Raw genomic sequence first — 16,293 nt, 5'->3', positions numbered from 1 at the left:
GGCCTGAAATGTCAATAAAGAAAGTGGATGACAGTATAGTTATTTTTTGTCATTTTGCAAATTATAAATCATGCAGTCATCCACTTAACTACTCAAAGTGCAAATTTTTAAGGTTCTGAAATCAAAACACAACACCCCTCACAAGACACACACAAAAGGCAGTTTTATCAGTAAGAATGTAAGTCATCCAGGTAATTGAAAATCCACACAGCCCTTCAGCCTGTACAAGGAAAAGCCAACCAGTAAATACCTGGAGAAGTGCAGGAAGCAGAGCACAACTTTTATAACTAGAAATTAAAGTGAAATATAAGAAATTAAATAGAAGTCCAGTAATACCCAGTCCAATACAGTTCTTCTTCAATAAACAAACTGCAGAGATGTGAGATGGATAAACTAAGCTGAAACAAGTTCCAGGGCTACTGCAGGAGAACTATACAACTACAGCACTTATTCTCTCATCTTGACTGTCATCTGTAAGAATATCTGAAGCCCTGTCAGTAGATACTTCAACAATTTGTCTAAAGCCAAAATACACTCTGTTTTTAAAGACTTTCTCAGATATATCTAGGTTTTAGTGTGTAAGTATTGCAATTTGGTCTTCAGAATTAATTCAGAGGCTGATTTCTTCCCTGTAGTCAGCAGCCCTTAGTCTCAATTTCTTGCTCTTCAATCAGGCACAAAACACTGTGATTCTCTGCACTGACTCTAATGTGAGTTAACACCACTACTCAGTCCTGACATATTTAAATTATCTCAGGTATCAAGAAGAAAGCACCAGTGTTAAATTAATTCTCATTCTAATATTTCACAGTCAATAAAACCTCTTACGAGATAAAAGTCCTCCTGCTCATCTATGCCAAATCATCTGTCAATCTTCATTTATGTAAATCAACTTGTTTTTTTAACCCCTTTAAATCTGCAAAACTGACAAGTGGATTAATGCCTTATAGCATGCTTTATAAAATCCACACACAGAAACAGATTAACTCAATAAAAGTATAATACTTCCATGCCTGCCCATAATTCTATCAAATCATATAAACATTGTTAACTAATGTTAAATGCCAGAACTAAAATTTTATGCCTTTCAAAATTTCTCACTCATATTATTATCAACTTGATTAAATGATTCATTATTATACAATTAAATATTAGAGAAAAATTAATTTATTGCTTCCAAATTTAATAAATCATTAAAATAATTAAAAACATTTAGAAGCACAGAATGCCAGAATCATGTTTAGGAGTGTGATACAATACTCACAATAGGAAAATTAAATTAATTGGTTTAGTATATATTAAAGTTTGAGGTTTTTTTAAGGTCAATGAATATACTACGTATGTGAAACTAGAAAAAATATTTTTGTAGAAGAAAAAGAATAGTAAAATATTAGAGTAGGTTTTTTTCTACTTCCTTTTATGTAATTGAAGTCTTAAGTTCATAAAAGAAGTTTGTTGCTTTTCATTTTAGTTGCCTTAAAACTATTAAGACTTAATCATAGGGTGAAGTGCTTTCTGAATTGGAGGGGTCTTAAGGCTGAATATACATTTGTGGATAGGCTTAGATAATTTACATTTTCATATTACTTCCACTGCTCCCTACATACCTTTTGTGTACAGATTAAATTGAAAGCTTACAGAACTGCAATTTGAGCACAGAATCCCATTTGGCAAAACAAACTAATAGCTATCAAGAGCCTTGTAGTCCTCTCATTTTTAAGTTATTGACAATGATTCTTTCATGCATTCCTGGTTATAAGTTTAATAACTATTCTGCTTAAATGGAGCCCCTATACTCAGGGAGAGCCTCAGAAGAAGCAGTAGCTTCTGTAACACTGCTTGCTTCCCAAGTCTGGAATTTTCCCTCCCTGGACACAAAACCAGATAAAACATTTCTGTGTGTACAAAGTGCACTCCACCAGGCTGGTGACTTCAGCCACCTCTTTTATGTGCCTGTGGGACAGAGACATGGTCCTATCCTCTCCCTGACCCTCTCTGCATCCTGGGGCAAGCCTTCTGCAGGACATCCAGCCAGCAGTGCCACGCATTTCCTTAGCACAGAAGCTGCAAGGCCCTTAGGGGAGCCATATGATGGGGAGGGAGAAGGAACTCCTGACTGCCTTCACACAATTCATACCATGTAAGGTCCAGACACCATCCACTCACAGAACTTTCAGCAGATGAGGAGGAACACAGCAATATAGCAACAGGACAACAACACAAGCTTGTGCTGGCATTGTCAAGAGCTCTGCTGAGCTCTCTCTACTTTGATCACTTAATGACGAAAGCTAATTTTCTTTAATGACATCTATTTTCAAAAAGGGGGAAAAGGGGGACATATAGGAGTGTGTGCACATGCTACATGTATATCTTTAAAAAGAAGGAAAACAAACATCACACAGTACAGATAATAGAGCCCATCTTAGACACTGAATGCATCCAAATCCAATTGCAATACAGCAGTCCAGGAACTGCATGGTGGGGATCCAAGCACAAGGTGATACGCTGAGCAGAATTCAGACCAAACTCACAAGGCCTTGTTTTATTCCTCTTCCCTGTTCTTCTAGAGGTATGAACTACTTCTGGCATGAGTCAGACACAATTTTCACCATTACCTCTAGAACAATTTTACAGTTACAGTTCCAGGTAATAGGGTGTGGTATCAGCAAAAAAGGTCAGAAAAACACAAAAATCATCTTGATTAGGAGACCTGGAGATGATTAGAAAAAGAATGATAAAAATAATGTAAAACACCTTAAAAAGACTGTTCTTAAGGTAGCTGCTTCCTCTGCTACTTGGTCTGAGAAATGCTGCTAAAGGTAATAAGTGTCAATACATCACTTTCACTTTATTTTTATAAAGCTTTGTTAGTTTTAGCTAGTCACATTTTTTATTGCTTGTTCTAAACCAAGACTACTGGGCATCCTTCAAGAAAAACATGCACAAGAGCCTCAGTAGAATTGTTCCTATCCTCTGCAGCACAGAGTTTACAACAAAACCCCATCAAGTTGTGAAGTAAGAATCCTAGACAGAAACAACGTGGCAACTAAGATTACTCCAGTATTTCCACATGCAATGCAAGAAAAGATAGATAAGAGTGGAACAAAATAAAAAAGAAATGTTAATTGAATGAGGAGAAACACACCTACATGGTTTAACCATAAAGCCTACAGTGAATGACACAAAACAGAGAGTCTGTAACAGGGCTGTGGCAGATCAACATGCCCTCCAGTCAGCACTGAACTAGCACTCCAACACAGGAACAAATTATGCTGTAATCAGATTAGCCAGCTTCTGGTTTGTAATCAAAAATTGAGTATTTTTTTTATCTTCAAAAGATCTATTCAGTCTGTATTTATTCCTTGTAAATCTGACTACCAGTATCATAGCTGAAATCTGAGGAAAGCTGTAAATATGAAATATAACAACCCTGAGATCTCATTGAATTCTTAGGTAGAGTCTCCACATTCAGAATTTTTCATGGTGAAATATTATTTAGAGCATACTCTTTAATTACTTCAGATGCTATTCTTTTTTATAATATAATATCTTTCAATATATTCTCCTTTGTGTATCTCTCACTAATCTTGACCTGTCATGGGTAAGGGCTCTGAACTGAGGAAAACTGCCAATAAAATAAGGATGGGAGAGAAATATGGATTTTAACATCATGGATCCACCACGCTGAATATATATCTCATGATTATAGGAGAACTAGAACAATTTATGGGTGCATGCAATTGTGGATAAAAGGGACTGGATATGAAATGAAAGCCATGTGAACAACTGATTAGGAAAATGACAGCCAACAAACTCAGGACTACTCAGAGCACAGGAAAAAGTACTACAGATCTTTTAAATGTCTGAACAGAAAAGAGCAATAGGAAAATCTATTGGAATTGGATGAGAGGTCAGGGTTTAGTGACAGAGCAACTTCCTTCTGCAGAAGCAGCATGTACACTTTCTGCTTGGCACCTGAGGAAGAAGGAACAGTAAGTTGTCTCTGCTTTGCAAAAAAAGAGAGTATAACTATACTAAAGACAGTAAGTAACCTAGAGATAATTGTGTTTCAAATACCCAGATATGCAGTAATATAGCAAATACAATTGAGAAAAATGTAATGAGTAAGATTATTCCAGCAGTCACATTTGACTGATTCAGGAACTTAATATGCTTATCCACTTGTTCTTCCATTATACTCTGTATACAATAAAATGTGTCCATCACCTAATATGAATCTAGGTTTGACCATGTATTTCTAAAAAATTAAAATTTCACTGAGAAACTGCATTTGTAAACTCAACCAATGATGAAAGGCTGACACTAACAAAAACTTCAGAGAGAACACTAGATCTAAGCAAACTTTTCTTAGATAAAATAAAGGTTTGCACAACATACAATGTTCATATCCAGGAGACAATTTTTTTAACAGCTCTGTTTGTGAGAAAATAATGAAGTGTGCCTATTGATCCTCTTCCTGCATCTGCGTTAGGAATAAGCCCTTTTCATCATGTAAATGTGATGTTCTTCTAATTAAAGAATCCATGCAATATCATTAAATTTATCTTAACACACACACACACAATAAAAATTGCAGCAGTATAACTTCAGGATGAAGAATTCCTGCAGAAGATCTTAGCATTCCAATGTGTGCTTACACAAAATGGAAAACAATGTAAAAAAAAAAAAGAACTGCTTTGGTTTACTTCTAGTATCTATAATTACTGTTGTTCAAATTAATTACCTTATAATAATAAAGAAACAATGATGATTTTTATTGTTCTCTGCTATGCACAATTAAAGTTCTTGGTATCATGACCTCGGTGATACTTTTAGAGAAAACAGAATTAGTGGCAAGTCACACACAATTCCATCAGGAAAAGATCATTTTCTCAGATCTGAGATATAACAGTGATAGCAGTACACAGCACAAGCTAAAAAAGAGCTGTGATCAGATTTGATGGATCAACAGCATTGAATGAGACTTTTAACCGCTACTATTACTTCATAATTGCAGAATATTTTGCAGAATATGTCACATTTGCAAAAATTGTCACTCAGAAGAGATTAAAATGCCCTGGCCTTCACTGAACACCATGTTGCCTTTGGTCACACAGAATAGAATCAATCCATGAACTCGTTAGTCACATGACAATGTCATTAGCTGTTACTGCTCTCCAGTTAGGTAATAATAATAGAGTTGAATAGGGAGGATTTTACAATCACTTGACAAAACCCTTGTTATTATAGCTAATATGAAATCAAGAGTTTTGCTTCCACAGGGGAAAAATAAAGCTTCAAAATATACAGAGAAAACCTTGAGACCTTTTTCTTCAAGAAAAAAAACCAAACATACTGAAGAGACACAAGAACAGTTAGTTCTTCCTTGCTAATATTTTTCTGGCAGGTAGCTGTTGTGGATTGAGATTTCTGTTCTTCCTGAGTTGAAACTGGTCTTGCAATTTGGTCTTTGACACCCCACAAACCTACCTTACTGCTAAATAATTCACTATGATGAAATACAGAAATGAGAAAGTTTCCTACCGGGTATTTATTCAAACTGATACCTTGATTCAAACTGAAAGAATTTGGAGCACTGACTTTCAGGTACAACAGTAAATACCAATGATAACCAGTTCTCACATGGTCCTACTTTTATTATCAAATTATACCGGATCTGTAACATGCTCCAGAGAGGAACTGCAGTCTAATTAAAACTTTCTTTTGTTATATAGTGTTAAGCGATAAAGAATGATGATTCTAACATCCAGAGAATCCAGCAAATCAAAGCAGAATAACAATGTACAGCATTTTTTAGCATGAAATTGCATGGACACTAGCAGAGTTACGACCCATACAATAGCAGTTTGTTTGGATGGAAGGAAACTCTCCTGCTGGAGAAATAAAGTACACCAGGAGAAATAAGAATCAAAGTGGCCTTTTTGTTTATTTGGTGATGCATACAGGTTCTGAAAAAAAAACAAAAACTTTCATCAGGAATTCTTTTTGCTTATCTAACTGCCTATCTTCACTTACGACATTTTAACCAAATACATTAAAATTAAGGGGAGAAGGGGAGGCTCCATTGCCTGAACCCAAACTTTCATATTGTAGAGGAGAAGAAAGCATTTGTGTGGTTGCTTTATAACTGATCTGAAATGTACAACTTTGCATGAGTTCCACAGCACAGTTAGCTTCATTTACCTGCTGAAGGGAGACAGATCTGTAGTTTTGGTCACAATTGCTTTGCCTGGGCTGGTCTCTTGAGAGAACATCAAACACCAACAAGCAGGTACACTCTGAGCATGGCTGACTGCCGAGGGAGCCAAGCCACGTACACAGAGTGGGAAAGAGTTCAGCAGAGAGCTGGAACTGTCCTCTCTGCAGCCATCCCAGGGGGGATTCAAAAGCAGCTAATATTGAATCAACCCATCTGTCATTTATGGTGGCTCAACAAGCCAAATGCCAACATTCTTATTTCAGCCATACTGAAACACTTTAGATCAAAAAGCCAATGGAGAAAACTTCTGAGAACAGCACTGTCAAGACTTATTTGGAAAAAAAAAGAATTAAAGTAATTTTTTAAACCACAAAAACAGATACAAAACCAGTAACATTCCACAGGAACAGAAGTTTCAACATACCTAGCTTTCATTTTTACACAGGACTTGAGAAAATGGGAACACAGCCTTGTGTTGTGAATATATGTATTCTCTACTGGAAAAATGAAATCGTTTTTTTTTTTGCCAAGCATGAAAGGTGACATCCCAGGAGAAGGGAAGGGGAAGGAAACAAACCCAAAAGACAAAACATGCACTTTTAGAGTTTTACTTACAATTTTTATTTACTTAGAAACTGGACTTTTTTCCTCATGATCCTCCTGTAAGTGTTATGCTATGTACTCTCTGGAGCAGCAGTAAGTGCAAAGTGTGAGGAACAGAGAGTCATGCTCTCATGCATCAGTAATGTCTGGGATATAAAGTTAGTCTAGTTGACATATCATTTCTCTAGATGCTGCACATGAAAATTGTCATGAAAATAGTTTTACCTTCCTTCTTCCCCACTCCCATTCCTGTGCATGAGAATTTACAGAAGCTTCATCTGTCTTTGCTGCTTTCTAGAAATTACCTTGAATTTATAAAATGCTAATTGATGACTGTAGACAGGTGGGAAAAAAATGCAGTCTTATTTTGAACATCCACAACTTTTTCAATTCCTTTTAAACATCCCCTCCAGTTACATTATTTTTAGCCCCTTGCCTTTTTTTGTAAGGTATTTAGCTGTCATAATTTCATATTTACTGCCTGTCATATTCTCAGAACTAGTACTTTCAAGAATATAGAACAGTAGTAGATGCTCTCTTGTTTTTTTCTACCTTTTATCTCAGGCTCAGGGATTACCAAGCAGAGTGAGAGGAAAGCTGATCCCATCCATCACTGACTCTCCAGCCAAGACAGTGACACCTGTAAGTATATCTGAACACATTCTGCTAATGTCCCATTGCCTACACTCAGGACAAATGTTATGATTACAGCGACATGAGAACCCGCCCAATGAGCATAACAAAAAGCTGTGCTTACCTCAACAAACAGACAGTGCAACATGATGATACAGCTGGGATGATCTTGCCTGCTTGCTATCATGGCATAGCAGAGCAGTACAACCCCAGCAGGTGCAGAGGCAGGATCCCAACCCTGTAACACATGCAAAAAGAGCCACCTCATGCCCCTTACAAGCAGCAGCCTGCTGCTGAGTCTGGATGTGAGCTCACACAGATGGACACACTTCCATTTTCAGATGACATTCAGCACCACACACCTTGTTCCATACTTCTTACAGTAAAGAGCACTCAGCTGTACTGTGCCTCTGCTGTCTGGCTGGAAATCCATCTTTGGGGCAACATTCCCCCTCTGACAATACAATATTGATAGATTCAAAAGAATTATTCCAGACATGGAAACTATTCAGAAATTACATCTCACTCAACAAAAGGCACTTTGCAGTTGAATCTGTCATGTAATTCTGATTCCCCAAAACTGTCCTCAGGTCTCTAAATACATAGAGGAACTGGACCACATGTCCCCGCAGTGAGTCTATTTCCCCTCCTCCTCCATGTGTACTTCCATGCCTTTTCTGGCCCTCTGGAGATACCAAGACCTGTATGCAGTCAAAAGTATAGTTATAGAGGGATCTTCAAAAAGGCACACAGATACCCAGCAGTGCTGCTACCAGCACCTTCCCCATTGATCCATGTCCTGCACAAAGCTACTTAAACCACAAGGATATTCTTTCCCTCTAAGGCATTTTCAGTGCTCTCACTGATAACTAGGGAAATGTCTGCTGGCTTTTGGATTTGATGTAGAATCAGTAACATAGAAACCTCAGGTCATGAAAGATCCTCAGACAGCTTTGTAAAATGAGAGGCATTAGCCTTGCTGTCTCTGCAAATCCCTGCCTAGATTATTTTTTAAGTTTCTCTTCCTGTTGTGCATTAAATGCTGTTGCTTATTTTAGGATGGAAGTGGCTGTGGGGTAAGAAATCCCAGTGTATATTTTATATATCAACATGTTAGGTAACATCATTATTATTTTATCATACAAAGAAGTTCTGAAATTTCACTATCACATCATTTGCTGTTTACCTACAAATGTGCTCACATCAGATGTTTCTAAATTATTAAATAGCTTTCTGACTTAAACCTCCAAAATTCTTCTCTGAAGAAATGTAGGGAACATTAACTTCTTCAGCTTTGTACCATAGTCAGCATTTATTCTGCAGACCTGGAGATACTGCTATTTGCTGAATTTTTTGTTAGAAGTGTTCTACAAAATGTTTCAAATGATCTAAACTGTATCTTCAGAAACTTAAGGTTCTTTTATTTGTTGCTTAGATGTCAGTTCAAGATGTTCTTGGTTTTGCTCCAACTTATCTGCCATGTTGACCCAACTCCTTAGTCTTCCCTGGGCAGCAAGAGGTTGTTACAGACTCCCAGTCTCACTGACATCCAAGGGACTTGAACCGTAATATGGATTACAGCCCAAGTTTTCCAGAGCTTTTGGTATTGTACAGTTTAGGTTTCAAGATCCTGAAGTGAGAACATCTCACAGAGGCCATACAAAATACCCAGCATCTTTGAAAAGTTTCATCCCATGCCTACTACTTGAAAATGAAGTCATATTAGCTAAGTTTTCTAAGAGCTACTGCACTTTGATTGTACTTTTATCAAGGGTTGTTGTAGTTTTTAGCTCAGATTTCTACACTTAAAAGAGAGAAAACAAATTTGTGTCTTGTATGGGGAGAAGGATTATTCTAAGATTCAGTTGAGACCATCAAGACTCACTTTAAGACTCACAAGAGCAGCACTCTTCACAAACCATCCTGAGTAATTAATAGGAAACTTGTTCTTAAAGGGAGAGGAATACAAAATCTACAGAGAGGAAGAGTCACTGCTGCCTTCCCACAGCCTGCTTTTGCATCTGATTTGTCAAGATAACTAGGTAATCCACTCACTGGTGGAGCGAGATGATCCTTTGCAGAGCCTGAACCCTCTGAGCAGCCATCCTATTCTATGTGCTCCTACAGGACAGAGGAAAGCACGAGACAAGCAGTGGACATGGCACAGACAGATCCTTGAACACTCATATTTATCCTTCAGGGCTAAGAGACACTTGAGAGTTCTCAGAGCACAGGGTTTCTCTTTGAATAAGCACCACTGCTATAGCAGACATGTAACTTTCAAGAACTCCTCTCCCACATATCCCCAAATAAAGCACTATAAACTTTCAATTACCATTTCAACAGCTTTTGGTAGGTAACATACTTGGATCATTACTATAAATTAATAAATCCAGATGGAAAAAAAAACAAAAACACATAACTTTGACTCATGTACAATACAACAACCTCAGCAAATGAAGATAGTAAACTAGAAATTACTAGCACATGTTCCTTTTATTAAGAAATTTTTTATAAGACTTGAAAATTGAAAGTAATTTTAGGTTATCTTCAGGAAGAAAAGCATATAGCTAAAGATTAGCACAGTGGAAATAAAACTAGTATAGAAAATCAACTACTGCATTGAAAAGCAGAAAGGAAAATTGGTTTATGATTTTCTATCATGAAAAACAGTTGCTTAGGAACAATTATTATAGAAGTTTACTGTGGGCTATTACTACTTAGCAGGCCTAGGACATGTGCACAGAGTGGGACTAACAAAGTTTATCAGTCTGGCCTGGCTACCTGTTCCAAATAAGAGGGGGAAATCACAACTAGAAAAGCTGAAACATGTTGATGGCAGGCAAACATCTTACAGAAGGGAAAGAAAAACGTAAATCATCCCTCAAAGATAAAGGAGTCTTCCCCTTTGAAAAGCTGCTAAGCAGTCAGTCATCAGTCCAAAAGTCACACAACGTGCACAATAGGAGAAACCCAGTCTGGGCCAGGAGGAAAATCAGCACAACCAGGTGTTCCTCTGAACTAACACCAGTGCTGACAGAAGATGACAAGAGGCACCAGACCAGCTCTGAATCCACCCCTTCAGTCTGCTGGACATTCACCTATTTGCTGGTTATGCTGATATGACACTTGCAGGCAGTGACAGGACAAGAAGGAATGGCTTTAAACTACAACAGGAGAGATTTGATTAGCTGTTAGGAAGAACTTCTTTGGTCAGAGGGTACTGAGACAACTGGAACAGGTTCCTCAGAGAGGTTGTGGATGCCCCATGGCTGGAAGTGTCCTAGGCCAGGCTGGTTGGAGCTCTGAGCAAGCTGATCCAATGGGTGGCATCCCTGCCCATAGCAGGGGTGTTGGAATTGGACAATCTTTAAGGTCTCTCCCAACCCAAACCCTTGTATGATTTTGCAGCACAGCACAAAGCTTTATGAAAATTCTCCACTCTGAATGCTCTGCAAAACTGTTAGTGCTGCAGCAGCACCAGGCTTTGTAGTCTGCATTCTGTTTTCTACAGATCAACCACGATCCTCTGGTTTATGATCCCTCTTCCTACCTGCATGAAAGGCCTCATAGATGCTAAATATTTTTTATATCCTCACTTCTTTGTTCTCTTCACTAAGATAAATACTGACCTTAAACCCATTATTTAATCAAGTTCTAACACTAAAAATTAATTCCAGTCATGCTCTTCTGAACTGGCATCATCTGAGCTCATGACCCCAATACTGATATTTTATTCATATAAGCTTTTTTTTTTTTTATTTTAACAAAAGGGAACTACATTCAACTCTTCCAGAAGACAAGTTATCCACTTCCTACACAGCTTTGAGAATAAACCTAAAAATGGCAATACTTGATATGCTTTATTTCACTTATTTGGGGTTCTTGTAGTAAATCTCACATTCTATCCCTAATGCCAAAGCTTGCCTTTTATCTGTATTTTTTTCAATATTGACAAAAATTTATTCAAACATATCAGACTGGTGGTTACAATAGAGCTGTGCTTACAAATGCACTATTGGAAGGAAAAAAAGCATAGTTGTAAAGAAACAGATATAGAAAATAAACCCAGACTTTAGTCAGTCATCTTCACATTATATTCCACACGTTTTATTTCACTAAAAATAGTATACTTGATTGTGATCTTTCAGTGCTAAACAAATAACCATTCTACTTCAAGACAAAATTGTTAATCCATTCCAGAGAACACTGCCTGTCATCTAATTACTGTTAAGCTTTTTGCCCACATTTAATTATCAAAACTTATATTTAAGCACCGCTTATCAACGCAAATCCTTTAAGCCTCCTGCTAAGGAGGAGTGCAAGTGGCTAGACTCACAAGTAAGAGCACAAACCTGTATATAAGAGTCACTGTACGCCCCTCAAGTCAAAGGCCTTCTGCTAAGGCATTGCCTGACACTGTGCAACAACCTGAGGTATGAAATCAAGTTACTAAGGATTGGATGAACACAGTTTAACTGCCAAACTTTTCTTTTTCTGCTGAAGTTTGCAGAGCTGGAAAGTCTAACACAGCCTGATGACGCAGACCCACCATGCCAAACCGCCTTTCTTTGGGGATACCAATTTTGGCAGGAATTCTTCAAGTAGCCAGTTATTATAACCTTCAGCCTCTGTGGTGGCAAATGCTGCTGGGAGAGTGTTTGACAAATAGCATGCTGGTTATTAACATTTACATTGAAAAGTATGCCATATACATCCCACACATTTCTGAATCACTACTCTACCCTCCTCATGCAAATTTAAGAAATTACTTATATTTTCATGGAAATCTTCCAGTTTTACAAAATTATGTCCCCCAGAGAGGTGAATTTCATTTGTTTGGTGACTACATGAGAGCTAGGGTATAAATAAACTTCCAGATATATTGCAGTGGCTCAAGCAAAATGACTATGAAGTATTAGCATAGGAAACTGGGAATTGTAGCTGACCAAAGGAGTTCTCAGTTAAATTAGTGAGTGTACAAAGCAAACACAATAATGCCTAATAACTAAACCCAAGAAATCCCACAAGCCTTCATCAAAAATGAACATGTGGGGGGAAGAAAGCCTACCTAGTATGAAATAAATAAAGATATATGTGATGCTGAAAAAATTAAGCATTCTCTTCTACCTACTTGCAGGATACACAGAGTGAACTCAAAGCTGGATTTTCTGAGGTTTGATAACAATGTTGTTATCCTTTTACTCAAGACCTCAGGAATTACATTTAGTTGTCCAGAACATGAGAGATTCAGACATGATTTTTTTTTCCAGTGCCCAGTATGAAGTAGATCCATCAAACCTAAATCACATGATGATTTGTATATTTGTTCCATACACTAGGCTATAAAAGGAAATTACCCCCCCCTCCATAGAAACTCTTCTACTTTTTTGATCTCAACAAGACCACTGAAACATATTTTCAGAAGAAAAAGCATCTCATCAAAGAGGTTGACAATCTGAAACACAGCTGCCACATTGTGCAGTACTCCCTGAAGAGATTATGTCTAATGAAGAGTCTGGAAAATAATTTTACAGGTCATTTCAAGCAAGACAGTTGAGACTAGAGATAAAAATTATGTTATGTCAATGGCAGACACTGCTTTATTGCAGGCAGGAAAGAAACCATTAAAAATGTTATTTAACAAAGAGTAGGTTTTTAAGTATGTACTAGGTTTGGTAATTTCAAGAAACACTTAGCTGGAAAACCAGAGAAGTTGAGGAATAGTCTATGTCTAAAGGCAGTTATGCACATTGGAACCCTTTTTCCCCCTGTTTTCATGTCATAATTTGTGTGCCTCATTTACTTTACAACTGACATTTTAATACACAATTATCCCTTCTCACATCTATAAGAAAACATTTATTTTTCACAATGCAAAATATTGCAAAGTATAAATAAGCAGTATAACCAAATGTCTGATTGAATTAGTGTCTTCTCACTAGCCTAGTACAGTGACAATCTGTCCTTCACTAACATTTCTTTAGCAGGGAAGTTTATATAGAAGTGCTATCAAATCCTACTGCACATCAGCATTCAGATTTAGGGTTAGACGTTAAAATGAACTTTCCATCCTGTTTTAAACCCCTACACTGGGCTCTTTCTCAATGAAATACTTGCACAGGAGGGACAAATCCCAACACATACACATTTTTACATTCCTAAAGTCAATCTTCTGACATGTATATTGCAATGTATTTCTTGATACATAAGGTGGAAGACACAATGACTAGATGGAAGAGCACTACTAGAAAGAAAATGTTTACTTGCATATAATTTCTAACACATCTTAAAAGTCTTAATTCTTAGAAAGCAGCCTCATCTTTTGGAAATAACTAATTTACAAATTCTATAGATTGCCCAAATATTTGGTTTCCTGCTTAAGGTTCTCAATTCAAAAGAAAAGCAGGATTTTTCAGCACAAAATTCTGTTTGAATTTTGTTTTGCATCGAACCACATATAAAGGTAAAAGCCTTCCATCCACTGCCAGTAGACTGTGTGACCCTACTTGGCACAGCTGAGGAGTTCAAGGTACCTCCTTGAAATCTTTTTTGCAATAAAGGTAGCAGCTACCTTGGATACAATAAATCTGTTCTCCAGAAAGAGGAGCTACAATACAGGAAATAGATCTCTGTAAACGGTTTGTGTTTTTATTATCATCCAGAAACTACAGCACTTAACGGCAGCCACAAAACAACACATGAAAAGCGTGTTCTACAAACAACATATGCAGTAACATCAGCATTAGCACTAAATCACCACTTGAGAAAAAACTTTTCCTTATTCAAGCAATAGTCACATGCCATACTATACCAGTAAGTGTGTTACCCTCTCATAACGTTTAAAAGGAAGTAAAACTCGGCTTTTTTTGGACTGTCCTCTGCACATGGCCCGGATCATTATTTATTAAATTCTTGGCCATATGAAGGTCTCTAGCAAAACTGATGACTTTTGGCTGAAAAGGTATATCTGCAAAATGTACCTGAAATGGGATGTAGCTGGAAGCTAGGCAGAAAAACTTAAAAACTGTGCTTGGTAATCAGCATAGCCTGGAGGAGCCTATTCGCTCCCTGCATTCATTCCAACCAGCCAAGGAAGTCCTGGCAGTGGCTGCATGTAGGCATTGTCTATGGATCTCTGTGAAGTGACTCTTCCACATCCAGAGAAAGCCCAAAGAACAACTTCTCCATGCCTAACGTGCACGTCAAAAACAAGCCCTTGATAACTTCCCGTGGTTAGTGCTACCCTTGTTCTACAAAGCGACTTGATTAGGATGCAGGCTTTCCTTATGGCCACTGTGAGGTGATGAGAGGCAATCTCTCATTGGGCCTGTGCTGGACCAAGAGCTGCTAGCACAGGCACTTTTTTCACTTCACTCTTGAAGGGAAAGTATCAGCACCCCACAGACTGGCACATTTTGTTTGAGGAGATGATTTGAAACACTTATGCAAGACCTATCCTCTCACAGCTGCACAACCATTCTGAATGAGTAGATGGCAAAAGAATTTCAGAATTTCCATATTAGTTCAAAGCTTTAGTCCACTAGTGAGAACCAATCTGAAATAAACATCATAAGGCTTTTCTTTTCTGAAAGGATTCATTAGGTAGATGCATTCATATATTTTGAGACATATTTTTAAGTCCAGTGTGCCTGCTTCAGCTATTGAGCATACTGAATTAGTGATCCACAAAGACACTCAAGAACAGCAGTACAGCAGTAAATTTTGAAAACTCTGGTTGTTCTTAGCTGAGTTGATAAATATTCAAGCACTGTAAGTGTTCCCAGTTTCATTGTTGTTATTCCTTTCCTATATCCAGGTAGCTGTCAAGCGGCTGGTAGGTGGCTCACAGATAAAACAGCAAATATTAGGAGAGACTGGTAACTGGAATTTACCAGTTAAGCAATAAAATATAATTTCTACAAAAGAAAGTACACATCTTCTAGCAATCCTCTGAGATTTTAGGACTCATCTTGCATTGCTTAATACCCATTTTCCCCCTCTGTTGGATAGCTTCTCCCCAGAAGCATTAACAAGTGGTAATTACAGTAGTCATGCTGACAGCACACAACCAGGGGGACACTGTCAACACTGAACGCCAATCGACGGGGACGTTAAGTTGTGGTTCCTGGAACCTTTGTAATCTATTTTTACATAATTTAGCTTTTATTGAATATGTTCTTACACTCTGCTTTCAACGATAACTACCTGCCAAAACTCACCTAATGAAATTACACGAGGCTACATGGCTCTTACAAAAATAATGATAGGAGGATGGAGTTTTTTGCATTTATTTTGCAATAAGGAAAGGAGGATGGTTTTATGCACACACCTGCAATGTGCGCTCTCTCGGTGGGAGCAACCGATCACAGGAGTTAAAAATTCTGTAATTACATTTAACCCATTAGACGCCATCGGTTTTATGTACACGGACGTCTCTTGTCCGGCTCTCCACAACTGAACCCAAGCCACCCTCCGCCTCCCTGTCAGCGGGAAGGCACCACGGTGTTCTCGGAGGAGACCCGCCAGCCCGGGCACGGCGATGCCAGCGCTGCTCCTGTGCCTTTCCAAGCGCAGCCACCCGGCTCGTCCCCCGGAGAGGGCGAGGGCAGAGCACAGGTCCCCCCGCCACGGCTGCCGCGCCCCCCGCCCGCTGCACCTGTCCCGCCACCGCCTCCCCCGCGCCCGCTCCGCCCGGCGGGACTCACACCGGGTAGAAGGCGTAGGGCGGCAGGGCGCTCTCCTCGCACAACTCCGCGTCCAGCAGCAGGTAGTCCTGGCTGTCGTTCCGCCGGGCCCCCGGCGCCGGGGAGCTGCCCTTCCGCGGGGCGTAGGGC

The 16,293-nt window shown here is 38.6% G+C and overlaps 1 protein-coding gene across 1 annotated transcript in view; it reads right to left on the bottom strand.

Annotated features, from left to right (window-relative positions):
* Positions 1–16,287, bottom strand: part of TRPC6 (transient receptor potential cation channel subfamily C member 6) — a 76,880-nt gene extending 60,593 nt beyond the window's left edge. Inside the window, exon 1 of the mRNA XM_015647785.1 lies at positions 16,165–16,287. The gene's annotated coding sequence lies outside the window, so the exon portion shown is untranslated. The remainder of the gene's footprint in view (positions 1–16,164) is intronic.
* Between the last annotated feature and the right edge of the window lie 6 nt (positions 16,288–16,293).

This window comes from Parus major, chromosome 1 (genome assembly GCF_001522545.3).
Source record: "Parus major isolate Abel chromosome 1, Parus_major1.1, whole genome shotgun sequence".
Taxonomy (NCBI): Eukaryota; Metazoa; Chordata; class Aves; order Passeriformes; family Paridae; genus Parus; species Parus major.
This window is presented reverse-complemented; position numbering and strand designations above follow the sequence as displayed.